Genomic DNA, 18,123 nt, shown 5'->3' on the forward strand with positions numbered 1-18,123 from the left:
TTTAAAATTAAGCATCTCAAAGAACAAAAAATAAATAAATAAAAATAACCAATTTTTTTTTTAATGAAAACTTTTAATTGAACATTCTCTATCAAAACAAGCCCAGCATCTAACCGCAAAATCAATACAAAGTCAGTATTGAGACTGGCGATATTTCATCAGTGCAGACATCTTGTCTCCTGACAGCGTCTCTCACTATCATAACAGGGTCAGTTAATGCATTTATGTGCTGCTGAGTGATTGATAGTGTATAACCAATGCTGGTGAACAGAGGAATTGAACATATTCCAACTGACATTAATGAAATATCATATTTATCTCCCCACAGATGCATTACTAGCAATCGTTCGGTGCTCTGAACGGTCAGTGGAAGCTCATGAATTTGTCTTGCCAGCTCAGCCGATAATCAAGTCTTGGGTTCAGCATTCTGCCAACCTGTCTGCGAGGCAGGAAGTAGGATTTTTCAGTAAACACCAGTGAGCAACGGCAAATGTATTTCTGCGTCTTTTGTATGTTTGACCTTCCCATTAATAGTTGTATTCAAATCTGGCATGCTTCCATTATGTTTATGTATGTCCCAGAGATAACACTTGTTAAATAAATTTAAAGAAAAGAAACAGTTGGAAAAAAAGAAGCAACGTCCTTGACTTTCTTTATATGGTACTGGATTGTGATAAGTTAGCTAAAGGTATAACTGTTTGACTATATGGGTCCATACAGGGTGTTGTACAGACTGTGCAGAAGTCTTTATTTGCACTAATTTAGCGTATTTTCCACACTAGAAGGCGTGCTTAACTTTAATATTCTCAAAAATCGACAGTGCACCTTATAATCTGGTGCGCCTTATGTATGAATTCGGCTTGTGCTCACTGACCTCGAAAAACGATTTTATGTGGTACATGGCCCTCAAAAAACTGTTAAAAAATGTTTCAGCATGACTTTGGTGAGCCACGAAGCTGCACCACTTGTCGGAGCATTTCGGCTACTGTAGTCAGGAGCCTCGCGGAGTAATCTGGGTCCAAAACTCTGTCCTCCTCAGGTCCGAAAAGTCAAACAAAAACTGCATCATCGCTGAGAGTTAAAAACTGTCTAAATTCTTTCATTTTTAATAAAAGGATCAGCGTTGCTGCTTTACCAGGTGTAACGATTGTGTTTAACATCCAGGCATCCATGAAAACAGAATTTATTCAATTTAACGGAGTTAGAAGTTAGCATGAAGTTAGCTCGCTAGTTTCCAGCCAAACATGATATAGCAAATTCTGACTGAGAGATTTCTGAAAAATTAAAACGTACAGCTTTGCTATCACTTCCAACATAAATGAAGACAGAAAACGAAACAGCAATGACTTTTGTAGGGTTACTGAAGTTGGACTAGCTGGTATATAATGATTGCTAACGACAGGGCTATGTTAGCATAACACAAACACAGTGAAGCTGGAGGATGAATGGTAACTTTTTTCCACTCGATAAAAGTTAATGCGAAGGTTCCCAATGATACAAATCCACGGACAAATGCAGCCACATGGCAGGATGCTGTAAATGGACGAAACTTCAGTCAGGAGAACAACTGAGATAATCCATCCACAATACGAGGGTAGTCATTAATATACTGCAACAACATGGGAATAGAGCAGCTGTGAGAGAATTCAACATTAATGAATCAATGGCACGGAAGTGGAGGAAGCAAGAAGATTGAGTTGAATAAAGTTTGACTTATATGACTGTTTTGTTTTGCTTAATGCGCCTTATGTATGAAAACAGACCCGTTCATCGACAGTGCGCCTTATAATCCGGTGCGGCTTATGGTTCAAAAAATACCGTAAGCACAGCAAAATAACTCACAATAGTAAATTCTGTATCTTAAGAAAAAAAATCATGCTCAATTTTAAAATGTAATAAAGGAGAAGTAGTTAAATGGAAAAACAACTGGGATCAAAGAAAAACAGGCACATTTACAGTTCATTTAAACCAAATGTGCATGCTTCTGCTCAAAAATACTGACAGCCATCAATCAGATACTTAGACATAAGCACATGAGAACATAATCATCTTTATTTACAAGGAAATATCAGCAATTTTACCACTTTGCTGGATTATCAGTATCTACCATCTTTACAGCACTATTTTAAAGTGCTTCTCTTTTACAAGCAGGTTGTTATACTGAGCATTTAGACCTTGTTCTCCTCTGGATTCCTTGATGGTTCATAACACGGCTGCTGTAATACTCACAAAACTGTAAGCCACCTATATTGCGCTATGTGTACTGTCTCTTATTCTACTTCTTTCTTTCCACTTTCTCCATCTTCCTGCCTTTGTTCCTGCCTTTCTGCTCCTCCTCTCATCTCTTTTGCAGCTCTTTCCCTCCAGCTCCCCACTGACAGCTGGATTACCATGTATCAATGCAGTGCCAGAAACTGGCTGCCAGACAAAATCATGTTTTGTCTCATCCTTGGCTACTGCGATGTGATGAGGGCCAACAGCATATGACATTGGGAACAAGAGAAGGAAAGGTAGTTGTGACCAGAAACAAACGCAAAAGGAGGTTCACATATTTTTTTTAAAATGTATCCATACATTATATAACTATATACATGTATTATTTTATATATACTTATGCAATCATGTGAAACATGTACATTTGTGCATAACAATATGGTTTCCCTCTGAAAAGTTGATGACGCAAGGTATTTAGGTACAAATTACTGAGGACAGGCATTTACTGAGTGCACATCCAGTGTGAGCTGTGTGTGGACGTTCACAGTACGTTATTGTCAGCACATACATGTCTGTGATGTCTATATGCGCTAGTGTGTGATGTCTGTTTGAAGTTTATAAATGGTTATTGTCCCAGAGACCATCGTGAAATTGCAGCACGATGAGAGCGATTCTCACTGCCTTGCAGGCTGAATATTGGATTTTCCAAAAAGTCAATAAAGGGCTTGATCATTAAAGTGAATAAATATTCTCTCCCCTCAAAGCTATTTCAAGACTTGCACTTTCCTATCACTACTGTGGCTCTTTTATTATTTACAGTATTGTGCTGACACACACACATTCCGACTGCATGTAACGTCTTATATGAAACTGAAAGATGTGCGCGCGGCGAAAGTTGCCAATAATACAGAGACAGCTCCATTAAAATGGATTACGTTTTCCACCATTCTCACTCTTCCTCTGCACTCCCCAAAAATAATGTATGAGATTTCTGTCGTGGCTTTTTGCAATAGATTGGCTTTTTGTATAATATCTGTTTCTGAAGAAATGGGAGAGGTTGTTTTGGAGCCTCTGGTAGATTTGGAGGAAGCAATTTGCTGAGGAGGTAAAAAAAACAGTATCATAAGGGAATATACAGCAGTGTAGTCATTATCGCCAACCAATATCACTCTCAATCAGTGACTGAGTTACTGCTGCAGTAGTCTGACATGAGATGCACAGTAAATAAGGAAGAAATAATTGTCAGGTAGATTGCATGGCTCACAGTCACACAAAAAACAAGGATTTTGAAATGTAAGAAATGCTGCACACACCTTTCTAATGAGTTTATCTTTTAAAGGGGCCACTACAATGACACTAATGACTTGGGTAAGTGATAATTCTTAAACACTGAAGTTTTATAGAATATGAGAAAGAAAGAATGTCAACAAAAAACAATGAAAAGTCCCACTGGCTGCTATTCCTCTTCTCAAGAGACACACATACTGCTTGGTTTTTTTTCTGTTCCAGCTGACCCGTTGGAAAATAAACAATTGATGTATTAATGAATAATTAAATAAACATGTTTCGTTGTTTTTGATTCACATGTCCCCCGGCTCTTTATGGGTAAGGTTGAGAGGTCTTTGGGGTATTAATTGATGGGCTGGGCTCAAAAGTTAAGAAGAATATTTTTCAGCCAATGGAAATTTTTACAGCAAATATCAGCACCATTTCAAATTTTTTATTGGATGAGCAGAATACAAACGTGTCGAAATTGGACACTGCACACTCTGTATTCTCATCGTGTTCAAGGAAAACACAGAGCTCTGATGCAGGCAGGCGCCTTCTCTGCACAGAATGACCTCCAATGGATCACGCTACATGAACACGGTCCCACTGCTGGAAAAAAAAAAGTACACACTCAAACATAAAACCTGCGCCAACACGAGCGTCCAAGTTTTCATAATAAAGGTTGTCTATCTATTGTTTCTGTAACCCCACACAAATATCTGATTTTGTTAAAACAATGGTCATTTTGAGATGCTAGAGATAAGTCACAAGATCACAACTGAATTTTTTAATTCAGTGAATTGAATTGAATGAATGAATGTCTGCGTAAACTTCATGTATTTGCATGCTACTAAAATATTTAATCATGGACTAAACAGACTGAGTAACGCCACAAAAATATACCAATTCCTAAAGCCTGCATTGGATACATTTTTCTTATTTAGAGGATTACTCTACGCTCTCAATATCCTAGTGGATGGGCAGTTTAGGGATTCATAAGAAGACACACAGTAATAACAGCAAATGTTTAATAAGCATCAACGCCACAGAAAATAGCTGCTTTCCCTGTGGCTGAAGTGGGATTTCTTGCGCATCATCTTCCCACTGATGACTAATGGCGTGATGAGAGAGCTGCCCAACTGTTCATCCTCGTATCTGTTGGTCCTTTGTGATATCTCTTCTTCTATTTGCTCACACATTGTTTCTGGTTATTTACTGAGCTGCAATCCCTTAAACCCAGACAGACAGGCGAAGGCTGATTTGTATTCATCTGGACCTCCAAACAATGTGACAGTGTGGAAGGAAAGGAAGAGTGAGTGGGCCAAGAATATGTGTGCGTATCTCTGGTTAGGATATATGTCTTCGACTACATGTGCATTCTAGTTGTGTACATGCCTGTTTGTATGTGCGTGTTTGGCAGCTTGCTTCTCCTGCACGTATCGAGTTGATTAGGTTATTTATGAGGGAGGGACGTAAATGAAGACTTAGTATTGTTCCTTATCCTAACAGACTACAATGGTGTGGAGATTAACTATGTGGGTCCAAGATTCAACTCTTGTGGACTGATGACTCCTGAGCAATTGGAAGGCTGAGGCTGAGCGGGCTCAACAATTCTTGATACTAACAAAGTCCCAGGAAAGCCTTGCTCCTCCCACAAGTAACCTCACATAACCTGGAAAGTAAGTACTAATAATAAGTGTGAACATGGTGAACATAGCATCTGAACTAAAAGGGTACAAAAATAACTGGCCTGACTATTAAATGTACTGTAATGTATACTGTATACATTTTTTAAGAAAATGCCTGTTAGATTAGATTATGATACAAAGAGCTCAAACAAGGATAAACAATGATTTACATTACTGAAATGTCCAGCTTTTGGGAAGTATGCTCGTTTATACACCAGTGCCTAATTGGGGCTCCTTTACCACAAACTGCTGTTTATCTTGTGGCACTGCTGAGGTGTTACTGAAGCCCAAGTGACTGTGATAATGCCCTTCATCATCTGTATTTTGGGTTTGGATGTTTTTCCTCTGTTTGTGACAATGCTCCACAGATGATCTGAAGGGCATTGGTTAAGTGAGGTCGCTGGTCAACTAAACACAGTGATAACATGGTCAACAAACCAGTTGATTGTGGGCAGGTGCTGGGTCAGCATGAAGTGCTGTAAAAATCTCCTGGTGGACGTCTGCGTTGACTTTGGACTTGATGAAACACAGTAACCAACACCAGCAGATGACATGCCATCACAAATCATCACAGACTGCAGAGACTTTGTACTGGACTTCAAACATCTTGGATTCTGTATCTTCCCATTCTTCCTTCAAGGACCTTGATTTGCAAATGAAATTCAGAATTTACTTTTATCTCAAAAGAAGACTGAGCAGCAGCCCAGATCTTTTTTTTCTTAGCCCAGATAAGACACTGGTCTGACATTGTCTCTGGTTCAGGAGTGGCTTAATATTAGGAATGCAATAGCTGTAGCACCAAGACGTCTGTGTGTGGTGGCTCTTTGTGCACTGAAACCTCAGTCCACTTCCTGTGAAGCTCTCCCAAGTTCTTAAAATCGACTTTTCGAATTCTCTCAAAGCTGCAGTCATCCCCATTGCCCGGCCAGCTTGTTCTACCACACTTTTCCCTCGCAGTCAACTTTCTTTTAATATGTTTCAAGTCAGCTCTTTGCAAACAGCCATCCTTTTAAGCAATGTCCTTCAGTGGCTTACCCTCCTTTTGTAGGGTGTCGATGATAACCATCTTGTATCTCGACAGCTGTCAAGTAAGCAGTCTTCCCCATGATTGCAGTTGTGTGTATTAAACTAGACCACGAGATACACAGTATTTCTCCTTTACTCAAAGGAAAAATAAGTCTAATAATTTGAGACAATAACATTTTTATTGCATTCAAGAGTTGAGCTCTGCTGGGTGGTTTGCACAGGAAAGTCACAAAGATGCAGGTACCGATTTATCTTCACCAATCAAGAGAAACCTTCATGCGTATAACCTCAGAGGATTCACCATGGGAAGCAAACCCCTGGTGAGTCTCAAAAAAAGAAAGGTCAGTTTGTAGTAAGGAAAAAAACAGAAAAAGACAAGAGTAGAGTTGTGGAACAAAGTTCTAAAGGACAGAAGAAAGAGAAAACGAGCCTTTATCAAAATGACAGAAAAGGAGAAAGCATGGAGGAGAAAAGGGAGAGCTTTCGAATCAAAGTACGCTGCCCCATCTGTGAAACGTCGTGTTGATTCTGTTTTGCCTTAATGTGTATTTATTATAATATTTATTATGAGTGTACCATTTATTCATTACCATTATTTATTTCATTCAGTCCAGTCACTGCCGATAAAGCAATGGAATAAAGGCAGAGTAACTGAAGAGTGTGCTCAGATCTATCATAATGCATCAAAACTAATTGGATTACATTTTGACAGCAAAGCCAAACATACATCAAAAAAAATCAAAGGTCCACAAGAGTTTTCCTGTATTTGTATTCATGCTTAACTTTGATTTTTAAAATAACTGAGTACTTCTTTATTTCTCTTTACAACCATATGTCTGTGCAAGAATGTAGCATTTTGTCTCAGCTCTACAATATTTATCAGTCACCTCAAAAAATATGGTCTAATTCAGCGGTCCCCAACCCCCAGGCCACAGACCGGTACCGGACCACAAGAGCTGAGGCTCAGGTGTGAAATTGATGGTTTTCTAGGTTTTTATCGGTTTATAGCGTTATTTTTTTAAATCTTTTTTATCATTAACTTGGTTTCCATAGGTCTTTTCCTGGATGTTATGAATAAATCTTCTTTTTTTTTGGTACTAGTACTGGTTTTATTTTGTTGCATTTATCTGCAACACCTTAAAGGCCAGTCTGTGAAAATGTTGTCGGACATAAACAGGTCCATTCCGCAAAAAAAGGTTGGGGACAGCTGGTCTAATTTAGCTCCCTAATATCGCACGTCAAATGAGCAAAAACAGAGAATTTGGTAGCAGTTAGCAACATTCAACCACTACAGCCAACATCTGTAGTTATTGTCCGGTAACTGAATCAAGCATCAAAAGAGCATGGAGCATGTGTGCTTGTGGATTCTTAACCAGCCAATCATGATACATTAGCAGAATGCTAGCAATGAATGCTAATTACCCTGTAAAAAAAACAAAAACAACAAAACAAAGGAAAATGGTATTGTTTTTGCAATATCAGGCATTGAACTGAGTATATTTGCCACTAACTGTATATTAGCCATTTTCTGTTATAATTCTATTTAAATTGTCTAATTACAATTTTATAGAAAATTTGAGAAATTTATACTTCTAGTTGTACTCATATACATACATATATGTTTATATAAAACCAGAGTGCATGTGTGCCATTCCTTCTGTTATCCCTTCTATTTTAATGTGTTTTGGTTTACACAAGTTGTGTTATATATCACGAAAAGGGTTTTGCATTCAGCCTCTTCGTTCTTTATTTACTCTGTCATGTTCTTTAGTTGCAGGATGCCTTTAAGCTTGCTGAATCAAGCAAAAAATCTGCAAGCAGCAGACCGTTTTCCTCCCCAGTTGCTCATTTCTTCCAGCAAATCCTGTTGCAATCAAACATCCATTCTCACTTTAGTTATATCACCAATCTAAGTGCTGTCTAGTTCAAGATTTAATTTTCATATAAACTTCATATTAAAAACCTGGCTGCGTGGGTCACAAAAAGCAATCTGTTTGTTTGTGTTTATGGACATGACCAGTGCCATGAAGACAACAGTCAGCACAATTTTATAGCTAGTATATTTAACTGTGAAGTATATTATATGTGGTGAATATCTTTTCATCACAAAGTGGAACATGCATCACTATGGCAACCAGATCCTTAAAAGTTGTTGCAACCTTTTCATTTTAATTCAATGCGTCATCTTTTTCTAAATCTGTTCAGTAAACTAACCAGTTTTTTTAATGTCAAAAACCTATCTGATGTGCAATGAATGATTTTTTGTAATTTTTAATAACTAATCTATAAATCTATAAACCTTTAAATGTGGAGTTCTCTACATGGATACGAATCAGCACAGATGAGGCCGGAGAGAAAATAACAGATTAGGGATCATGAGAAGTTGACAAACTGCGTTGACAATCAAAATCAAAACTATGATAGAGTAAAATCTTATGTATGGACTGAAGGTGCTTGTTCATTTTTAAGCAAAAATTTGCTGAAGAAAATGCAACATGAAAGTATAATGAAATTCTAAAAGATTATTGTTGATAATTATTTTTTCACCTAAGGCCTTTTTATAGGATGAGAAGATTTGATTCAATTTACACAAAGACTTTTTCATGTAAATGTAAATATTGAGACCGTGTGAGCTAGATATTTAAATGTTGCTGCTCTTGCTTGTTGGCACCAGAATTCTAGTTAAATAAATAAATGTATCCTTACTGTATTAATGCACGCCAGTTACCTGTTTTTAAGATGTTATGAAGCTACCTGCCACATGTGGGTCTACAGCTTCAACAGCAGCAGAGTTTTAAACAAGTGAGGTGGAAAGTAAGAAAATGTCAGGCATGCTGACCAGCATGGTTAATGAACGATTAAATACGGCAAACCGGGGATGACGGTAACACTTTTTTGTTCCGCACTTACAACTCATTGAATATTTTTGTGAGGATTCCTAAATTTTGACACAAAATACCTTTGTTGTCCCCTTCAATTAGCAATATTTTTTACTTCTTCAAGTATATCCCAGCATTAATTAACTGATTGTCAAACACAATGAGTTCAGTTGTTACAATCTGCCCCACTACTGTAGTTAAGTAACACAGCCTGGGCTAAGTTGTAACAACAGGAATGACAAATTATAAATTAAGACCATCCATCCATCTATCCATTTTCTTCCGCTTTTCCAGGGCCGGGTTGCAGGGACAGCGGCCCAAGCAGAGAATCCCAGACCTCCCTCTTCCCAGCCACCTCCTCCAGCTTGTCCAGGCGTTCCCAGGCCAGCCGAGAGATATAATCTCTCCAGAGTGTCCTAAGGTCTGCCCTGAGGCCTCCTCAGTATTACAAAGTTTGCACTATTTTATTAGCATTGAACAATGCTTTTAACTTTTCTTGGGCTTCATTTAAGACAAAAAGCACTCAACTCTGACACTGAAATCAATTGTTGCCACAAAATATAGACTAGGCTAAAAGAAGAAGAGTGTCATTTTGTTTATTTTGCAGTGGGAATAAAATGTGCTGGATATCTATACTGACATGTACTGATAATGTGTTTAAGAATAAATGGATATCATGCTGCATGATGAAAATGAAAATTATTAACCTAAGAAGGGCTCAATTCAAAGTCCTGGGGTCCTAGGGGAACTCCTCCCAGATGTGGACCAGAGCATCACTGAGTTACTGGATACTCTGGTGCCGCTGGATGTACTGAAAGATAATGTGCCAGAGTGCTCTATTGGATTTAGGTCGGATGACAATGGAGTGCAGTCAATGGTACCAATTCCTTCATCCTCCAGAGACTGCCTACAGGCTTTTCACCACATGAGGGCGATGTGGGTGCCATTGCCCAGCCTCTAGTGATCTGTGCGTCCCTGGATGAGGCCTCCAGACCATCCCTGACCCACAAGCCAACTGGTCAGGCTGAGCGGCTATAAGCAGCATAACTTTCTCCACAGCTTCTCCAGACCCTTTCACGTCTGTCACGTGTACTCAGGGTGAACTTGTTCCTATCACAGAGGGGCAGATACTGGTCCTGCTGATGGTTTAAAAACTTTTACAGCCCTGTCCAGCTCTCCTAGAGTAACTGCCCGTCTCCTGTTATCTCCTCCATGCTTTTGAGACTGTGCTGGCAGACACACCAAACCTTCTGGTGCCATTGACGTGTCACCTGGAGGAGTTGGACTGCCTCTGCAACTTTGTAGGGTCCAAGTATCACCTCATGCTACCAGTTGTGATACTGACCCTAGCCAAATAAAAAAGTGAAAAAATAAAAAGACCGAAAGGCTTGGGGGAAATGTCACTTCATGTTTTGGGGGTTGTCCCAATGATGCACCTCTAGTGCACTTGTTGTTAATTTCATTAACACTAAAGCAGCTGAAACTGATTAACAACCCTCTCTGCTGCTTAACTGACTAAATCAATACCTCAAAAGGTTAACTGACTTCATGCTACATTCTAAATAACCTGTTCCTTTATTTCTTTAAGTAGTGTATTTAGTTGACACCATGGGGATAGTTTTAATACTCTTTTAAAAGGTCACAATTTAGACACTAGTCTTCAAAACAAACACAAATTGCATACTCCTAATTTCAGCAGTATCAGTACTAAATATAAATCTAACCCTTACCTTAAACCTAACCATAACCTAATTGTAACCCTGACACTAAAACCACATTTTGAGCCTGAAAAAACGCCTTTAAATCCCTTCAAAGGGTTTGTGTGTCCTCACAAGTGACTGTATATATAAACACCTTTTTTACAATCATCACTGTCTTCTCCTAAAAATAATAAATGGTTATATGTCAGGTGTGTTACAGTAGAGTGGCACATAACTACTGACACTCAGCAAAATAATTTAATATTATGCATGTAAAGCTTTATACAGGGAGCAAAATGACATACATTTCAGCACTATTCAAAACACCACATTACTATAAAAAAAACATTAAATACAGATGCAGTATATCCATTGCAGAAGTTTATTCCCTACTGAATGTTTATTGTCTTTTAGAAAGCTGACCAGTCTGATTTCTTTCTATTCTTGAGAGAAAGTTGCCAGGAATGCCCTCACTAAATACATGTATTCTATTTATTATATTTTCACTGCAAAATTGTTTTCTTAATAATGATCTAGATTGCGCTGTGTTAAATAGGAATCAGCATGTTGGTTTTTGTTTAATGGTTGTTTTTTTCTGATAACTGATAGAATAAGATTAGATTGAATTTTAGGTAGACGTAATAGGTCCCTTACCTTTTAAGTTATTAATGTTTTAAATTTCTCACAGTCTGCTATAAAACAGATTACCAGTTAGGAGGACACTGGTTCTTCATTGGCATTAAATGAACTTTGAAGTATGACATGGCCTATACATCTGCTGAATTCAGTAAAGAGCACAGTTTGTTTACCAAGGCAAACAAATCAGACTCATTACTAGAGCAATTGTGGCATGACTGAAGTGTTCCCTTTTTGAAGAAGACACCAGCAGTGCATTTAAGTTAATGCTGTTAAATAATTATGCACTCCGCTGAACAGACTCAATAGAAAGTGCCACAGTTTGCATTCAGATTGTTTGCCATCCAATTAGTCATCATGCATGGACTTGAAGCAGAGAAGCTCTGGGTGAAATGATCAATCAGTCTTGTCCTTGCTAAGCTCTGCAATCCAGCTTGCTAAACTAATAATACACCGGATACTACCTGGAAAAGCCTCTTTGTTCACATCTAGACATCTTTTTTTCAGTCAGTATAGCAATAAATGTTCCTCTCAAAGCCACTGAACCGTGAGAATAGCAAGTGCTGTCATTCAGTGCTTTATATACATCCATAATAGATCTGTACTCAGGTAGTAAACACGTTCACTATATGTGGCACTTAAGAATGACACAAACTCTTCAATATTCTAGGCCACAGTCAGGACAGAAAACACCTTTGCTACAAATTACTTTGAAAAGATAGAATTTAAGAGTATAGTTATCCACCCACTCCCTGCTGTAATGGGCTCTAATGCCTGATGTATAGGAGCAAGATGCAAAATGTAATGGATGGATAGCGATGGATAAAATCTGTTTTCTTTTTCATACATGCCAATTTAGAGTTGCCAGAGTGAGCTTGTTGGGCTGGAACCGATCTATGGTTGGTAGATCTGACAGTAATAGGACATCGATGAAGGCTCCCTTAGCCTTCCTGTCCTGTCTCCCTTAAGGAACCTTCATTCTACTAAAATACTCACACCTGGACCAAGTCATGCAATTATATGACTTTCTGTGGTTCCAACAGAAAATGCTGAGTTGGTGCTTTAAATACCTGAATGTGAACCAAGAAATAAAAATGCTATTTGCGCTGTTTTTATCCAAGAGTTTGAAAACAGTTACTTCACTGTATCTGTAGAATTTGTGATTGCAGCAGAAACTAAAGGCCTCTTAATGGGAACAAGGAGCTTTAACTTTGTGAGATCGTTGGAGTAATAGTTTAACATTTCATGAAAAATACTGAAAAGAGTAGGGTCACTTTAAATTGTATTTGTTTTGATCTAGAAGAGTATAACATCAAATTAATCCAAAGAATGGTAAGCACTATTTTCTTATTATTAGAATCATTCATCACAAATAATTGATGATTTTCAGTGGAATATCGGCGTGGGCATGCAGAGAGACATTTTCGGCAAAAGGCTCATTAAAAAGGCTAATTGTGTCATGTGTGGCAGGCAGGATGAAGGACCCAAACACAGGACTGATGAGACACAGAGGGATGAACTTAGGGACGCAGCTTTATTGCTGTAGTAAATCATCCAAACATTAAAGTGCTAACCAAAACTCAGAGAACTAGAAACATGGAAGTAGAACTAGGAAACTTAAAATTAAGGAATTTACATGACACATGGCAGAAACACAGCAATATGAGGTATGACACAACAACCGACAGAGGAAAATGCAGAGCTTAAATACACAGAAGGATAACGAGGGAATGAGACACAGGAGGAGAGCACAGCTGGAAGTAATCACACATAACGAGATGTGGAGGACCCAAAACTGAAAACACTGAGCATAGGATGCTAGACTGTCAAAGTAAAACAGGAACCAAGACACATTCACAAAGACACAGACTTGACACTGAGACATGGCGACATGACTGACTGGGGACAAGGATGACCAGACATGAAACGTGGAACACAGGGAAGGCAAAGTAACAGAAACTTAAAGCCTTGGAACTAAGAATATAACACAAGCAGAAAACAATACAAAGAACCAAAACCATGAAGAACAACAAATACAGAATCTAAATTAAACTAGAATTACTGTGACAAATTGATTTTGTTGATCATCTCATGTTGCCACTAACACTCATAAAATGGACCCAAATGCAGACAAAAATATGTTCTTTAATAACTTGGAAAGGCTGAACAAAAAGAGCTGCCCGTTGGCAGTGGGTAAAAATCCAACAGCTACTAAAGAAGGAGAATACAAAGCCCAAACCAAAGGCTGGGATGCCAAGTGGGAAAACAAAGACAGAACCTGGAGAAAGACCAGATGAACCTGACAAACACAAACGATATTACCAACAAAAAAAAAGCATGGTGAGGAATGATAAGACATAGGTGAATAACAATACCAAGAGAGACAAAAAAAAAAAAAAAAACAACAGAGGGAAAGCTATGTGAGGAGAAAAAACCTTTAAAATGAACAGGAAGTAACCAAATCAATGACAAATGTATTCTAAAATGCATTTATTATTTTTTAGACCTGCCAGACACTTCTTGTATAACAAAATGAAGGCTATTTCATGCAGGAATTGGAAAAAAAAATTTAAAAATTGAAGAGTACAGTGTACTTCCTTAACAAGCTGGTACAAAATGGCTCTAACCAAAATAGTTAGAGGCCCCTGTGCACAAATGATCAAAAGAGCAGGTACATCAGAGCCTCTAGGTGCCTCACAGGTCCTCAGCTGGCTTCATTAAATGGTATCTGCAAGAAACAGAAACAGGTTCTTCTGGTTTGTGAAGCAAGTAGTATGCACAGTTGTATGAATACTTGCATCGAATATCCTTCATTTCATGGATAAAATCCTACCGACTGATTTCAGATCAAACTTGTTGTTTTTTTAAGGACTTTTTGAGTCTATAATGAAACCCTACAAACCCTGATCAGTTGACTCCTAGTAATTAATAACCAGCTTGCATAAGGTAATACAATGTGCCACTTGAACACAGAAGCAATGGTTGCTGAAAATAGGCTTCCTGTCCAGTGGAAATCATAAATTATAAATTATGTAGATAATTATAGATATGTAGATTTAAATGTCCTCTTACAAATTCTGATTAGTTAATTGTTGTATTGGATGAGAATATTCAAAAACAACACTGTTCAAAGCGACACTTGAGTAATATTTCTTGTAATGCTGAGAGCTATTTGTCTAGCATGTCTGTAGGTTAATATAAAGCAGCAACCAGCAGCTGGCACAGAGGATAGATGAGAATGGATGAATAAAAATTTTGCCTTTGTCCAAAAGCAGCTCATCAACTGAGACATAATAAAGAAAATAAATGAAAGATAACACTTTAATTCTTTACCCTTAATTTAAAATATTTATAACACTTCTGAAATGTCAAGTTGGGAGACAAGTCTTGTTTTTTCCTGACTGATTGTTGCTAAACTCTGAGGGACATTACACAGTGTTGACAGTGTATAGGAATTTCTTTTACTTGTGTATTAATCACATTATTTTATTGTATAATGCCTTGGTGCCACTGGATTTTAACATGTTTCACACTCATACTCAGACAAATGGTGGGGGTCTAGTAAGGAAGTTGGGGGAAGCAGACAACTCCACAGGAAGAATCTTTTGTCTCTTCGAGGGAGTGTGAACCTTAAGGTGTGAAACAGCTGTGTGCTGCCTTTTGTTCCTGGAGACGGTATTTAACTGAGAGCCATGTTAGGCTCTGGGAGACTGCTGACCGTCTGCCCCGCGGTCATGCAGGCTCTCCACCAACTTGGTTTTCTGTTCTTTGTTTTTTGATTAAAGAATGTTAGCTACTGCTCACCGCTCGTCTGCAGGCTTTATTTAAATGGAAAACTTCCACAACAACAGCAAGTTGTTTCCTGTTTTGTATTTACAGTTATGGCCAGGAAAATGTCCAACTGTGCAAAGATCTGCCGGCCAAAAAAAACAAAAAAACAAAGAAAAAATGGATATGTCTAAACATAGAGAGGGGTGTAAAATTGTCTGCCTATAACATTTCACACATTTTTCTCACAAAACAGCCCGAGTTTATCCATCAAGTCCCCTGGAAAAAGAGCAGTCAGGCCTGAGCATGCAACTTGTGTGCGCATATGTGTGTGTATGTGTTGAGGATAACAAAGGAACAAGCAGGGAAACTGGCATTTCACTCGCATATTAGCTGCCAACAGGGCAATAATGACAATAAAGTCATGGCGATATTGAAATCTCAAGCCCGGTCTCAAACTGAGGCGCCTTGCCGTATGCTGTATGTGTGACTGCATTCATCCACTCATGCACTCAGGCTCACTGTGGGCACATCAGAGTGAAATTAATATCCATACCACAAGAAACCTCCAGTGAATTCCAGCTTGGTTGATACATGCGATCAGGCTCACTGAAAAAAATGACATTTCACTTAAGCTTGTCGCTAATGCTAATGCATATCAGATGGCGCCTGTCACAACTTTCACAGGAAGCAATATTCCAGATTCAACAGCGTTCTCAGAAAGGGATCAGCTAAGATTAGCTAATGTCCACTACCGCAGCTTGTATGAGAGTGTACCAGGTGTAGAGATCCACAGCAAGGATTTTCGGATATTCCTGGGCTTCTGGACTGCTCGTTCAGGACTCACAGGTTTGGCTATCATGTAGGAGCATGGGGCTTATGTATGCATGTGTTTCTCTATTTACAGAAAACTGATCTGATTAAAAGCTTTCCGTTCACGGCTGTGACGTAAGAAACGATAAATCTACTCTCTCCTGTGATTGAAGCTCCTTGTCTACAGGTGACACGCAGCGTCAGTTATCATCTCCGCTCTGCTATGCAAATGGGAAACTTATCTTCTTTTAGTTGTCCCGAGTATAATAATGATCCCAATTAAGGATTCAGGTCAGGTGGGTGATTGAGCTGTTGTTATCTTCATTGAGTAAACAAGGTTTCTTTCTTCTCATCCTTTGGCTTCATTAGCAAGCAAAACACATGGTCGCTTTCTGACTCCCACAAAGACATGAATCTATAGCTCGGAGTGGACTCCAGTGCAAACAAATATAATCATGCAGAAACACGGGCTTGTATTCAAATACCGGCTTTAAAAGCAGGGATGATCCTGGGGCGACTGTTGATTTCTGCATCAGAGGCAGTGTGTTTACCTACCTCAATCTAAAATAACTCTTGATGTATTAAAGTCTTCCAATTCAAACTTGAAAGAGTTGGGAGAATTGCTTCTTTCTGACTTGTATGCAAGTATATGAAATGTTGCGAAACAACGGGGTGTGCATTTGCCTTACAAGAGAAAAAATAACTTTTTATCCTAGGGTCCACTCCATCTTCACTCTCCATCAAAGAAAAGCTTACAGCGAGGAACAAAGTCACACAGGACACTTGGGATATGAAAAGATTTTCTTTTTTTCTTCTTTTTTTTTTTGTCATGACCATAATTCATAATTTACAAACCTGGTGTAGGAGGAAAAATAAAAAATCTGATATAATCTCCATAAAGTTTCCAACCTCAAGCTCTCTACACAGTGCTTTCCACCTAAAGCCAATCCTAACCCTAATGACCCAATTTATATATGTTCAGGTAAAATGTGAAAACAGACTTTATCCCCCCATCCCACTGCCTTCCATGGCCTTTCATTTCACAAACCCATGAACCTCTTTTATCACTTCACTCCTTTCTGCCGCTCTCCCTCTTTCTGTGTAAACTGGGAATGCTTGTCATGCTTCATTAACGCTGGCAGTGAGTTTCCATTTAAATCCATTATTTTATAAGGCTCAGTGATACACAGTGGCGATGATGTTCTCATAACCCCATTTAAGATTTCATTGCTGCTAAAATGAGCTTTGGTGTAATTCATAAATAATAATGACATCTGAACCGCCATCGCTACAGCTTTGTGCCTCTTCTCATGTTCTGCTGTGTTTTGCCTGGCGATTTCCAGAAAGATGCTTCACCGACGCCTATTGAGAAGTACCGCTGTTAATTCAGGATGACATCGGCACTGTAAAACAATGCCCGTGCAACATTTTGCCCATCTGGTGCTGAGAAAAACGCTCATAAAAGCAGCACTAACTTCTAGAAATGAGCTGTATGTGATAATTCTCCGATCTTTCTCGGCCACAGCTGATGTCGAGTCCATTTGGACGACTGAAGACCCTCACCCCTCCCCACCTCTTCTTCTCTTCTTCTAGAGCTTTCAGGGGAGGTAGCCATAGCATTTATTAACACTGATAAACCTCTTACCTGTACATTCCCATCCCCTTTACCTCTTAATAAGCTCAGTTCATCTGAATTTCATTTGGCCACAATCAGCCACAGTGATTTCTCTCCCTCTCTCAAGGCTAAATTACGCCTCGTACATCATCATTTCCTTGAGCCTAAGCAGATGCTCCGAGCAGAATGGGGTTGGGAAGGGTGTATCGAATTAATCTAAATAATTGGTCTTAGCCTGTTTGAGCGGGCTCCCACACTGGTTTCAGACGGCATAATGAAGTTGCGACCTCCCCTAGAATGAGGCTGGCCAGCAGGCCGCCGATCATGTTTAGCACGTGTCATACGCATAGTTAAGTCGTTACATCCGAAGTGAGGGGTGATTCAATGACACTGCCCCCCACCCACCACCACCTGACCCCAGTGATCATAAATCATAAACTCCATGCCTTCACCCTATTTTAAATATATCACACTTAGGTCCGCAGGTGCTGAATTATTCATATTTTGCTAATAGA

General features: G+C 38.9%; 1 long non-coding RNA gene across 1 annotated transcript; it reads left to right on the top strand.

Annotated features, from left to right (window-relative positions):
- Window positions 1–368: 368 nt before the first annotated feature.
- LOC120724952 lies at window positions 369–18,106 on the top strand. The gene is made up of 3 exons (XR_005694023.1): window positions 369–892; window positions 4,795–4,799; window positions 18,094–18,106. It is a non-coding gene; the product is annotated as an uncharacterized LOC120724952 (long non-coding RNA).
- Window positions 18,107–18,123: the final 17 nt, after the last annotated feature.

The sequence above is a fragment of the Simochromis diagramma genome, unplaced genomic scaffold (assembly GCF_900408965.1).
Source record: "Simochromis diagramma unplaced genomic scaffold, fSimDia1.1 OVJJ01000802.1, whole genome shotgun sequence".
Taxonomy (NCBI): Eukaryota; Metazoa; Chordata; class Actinopteri; order Cichliformes; family Cichlidae; genus Simochromis; species Simochromis diagramma.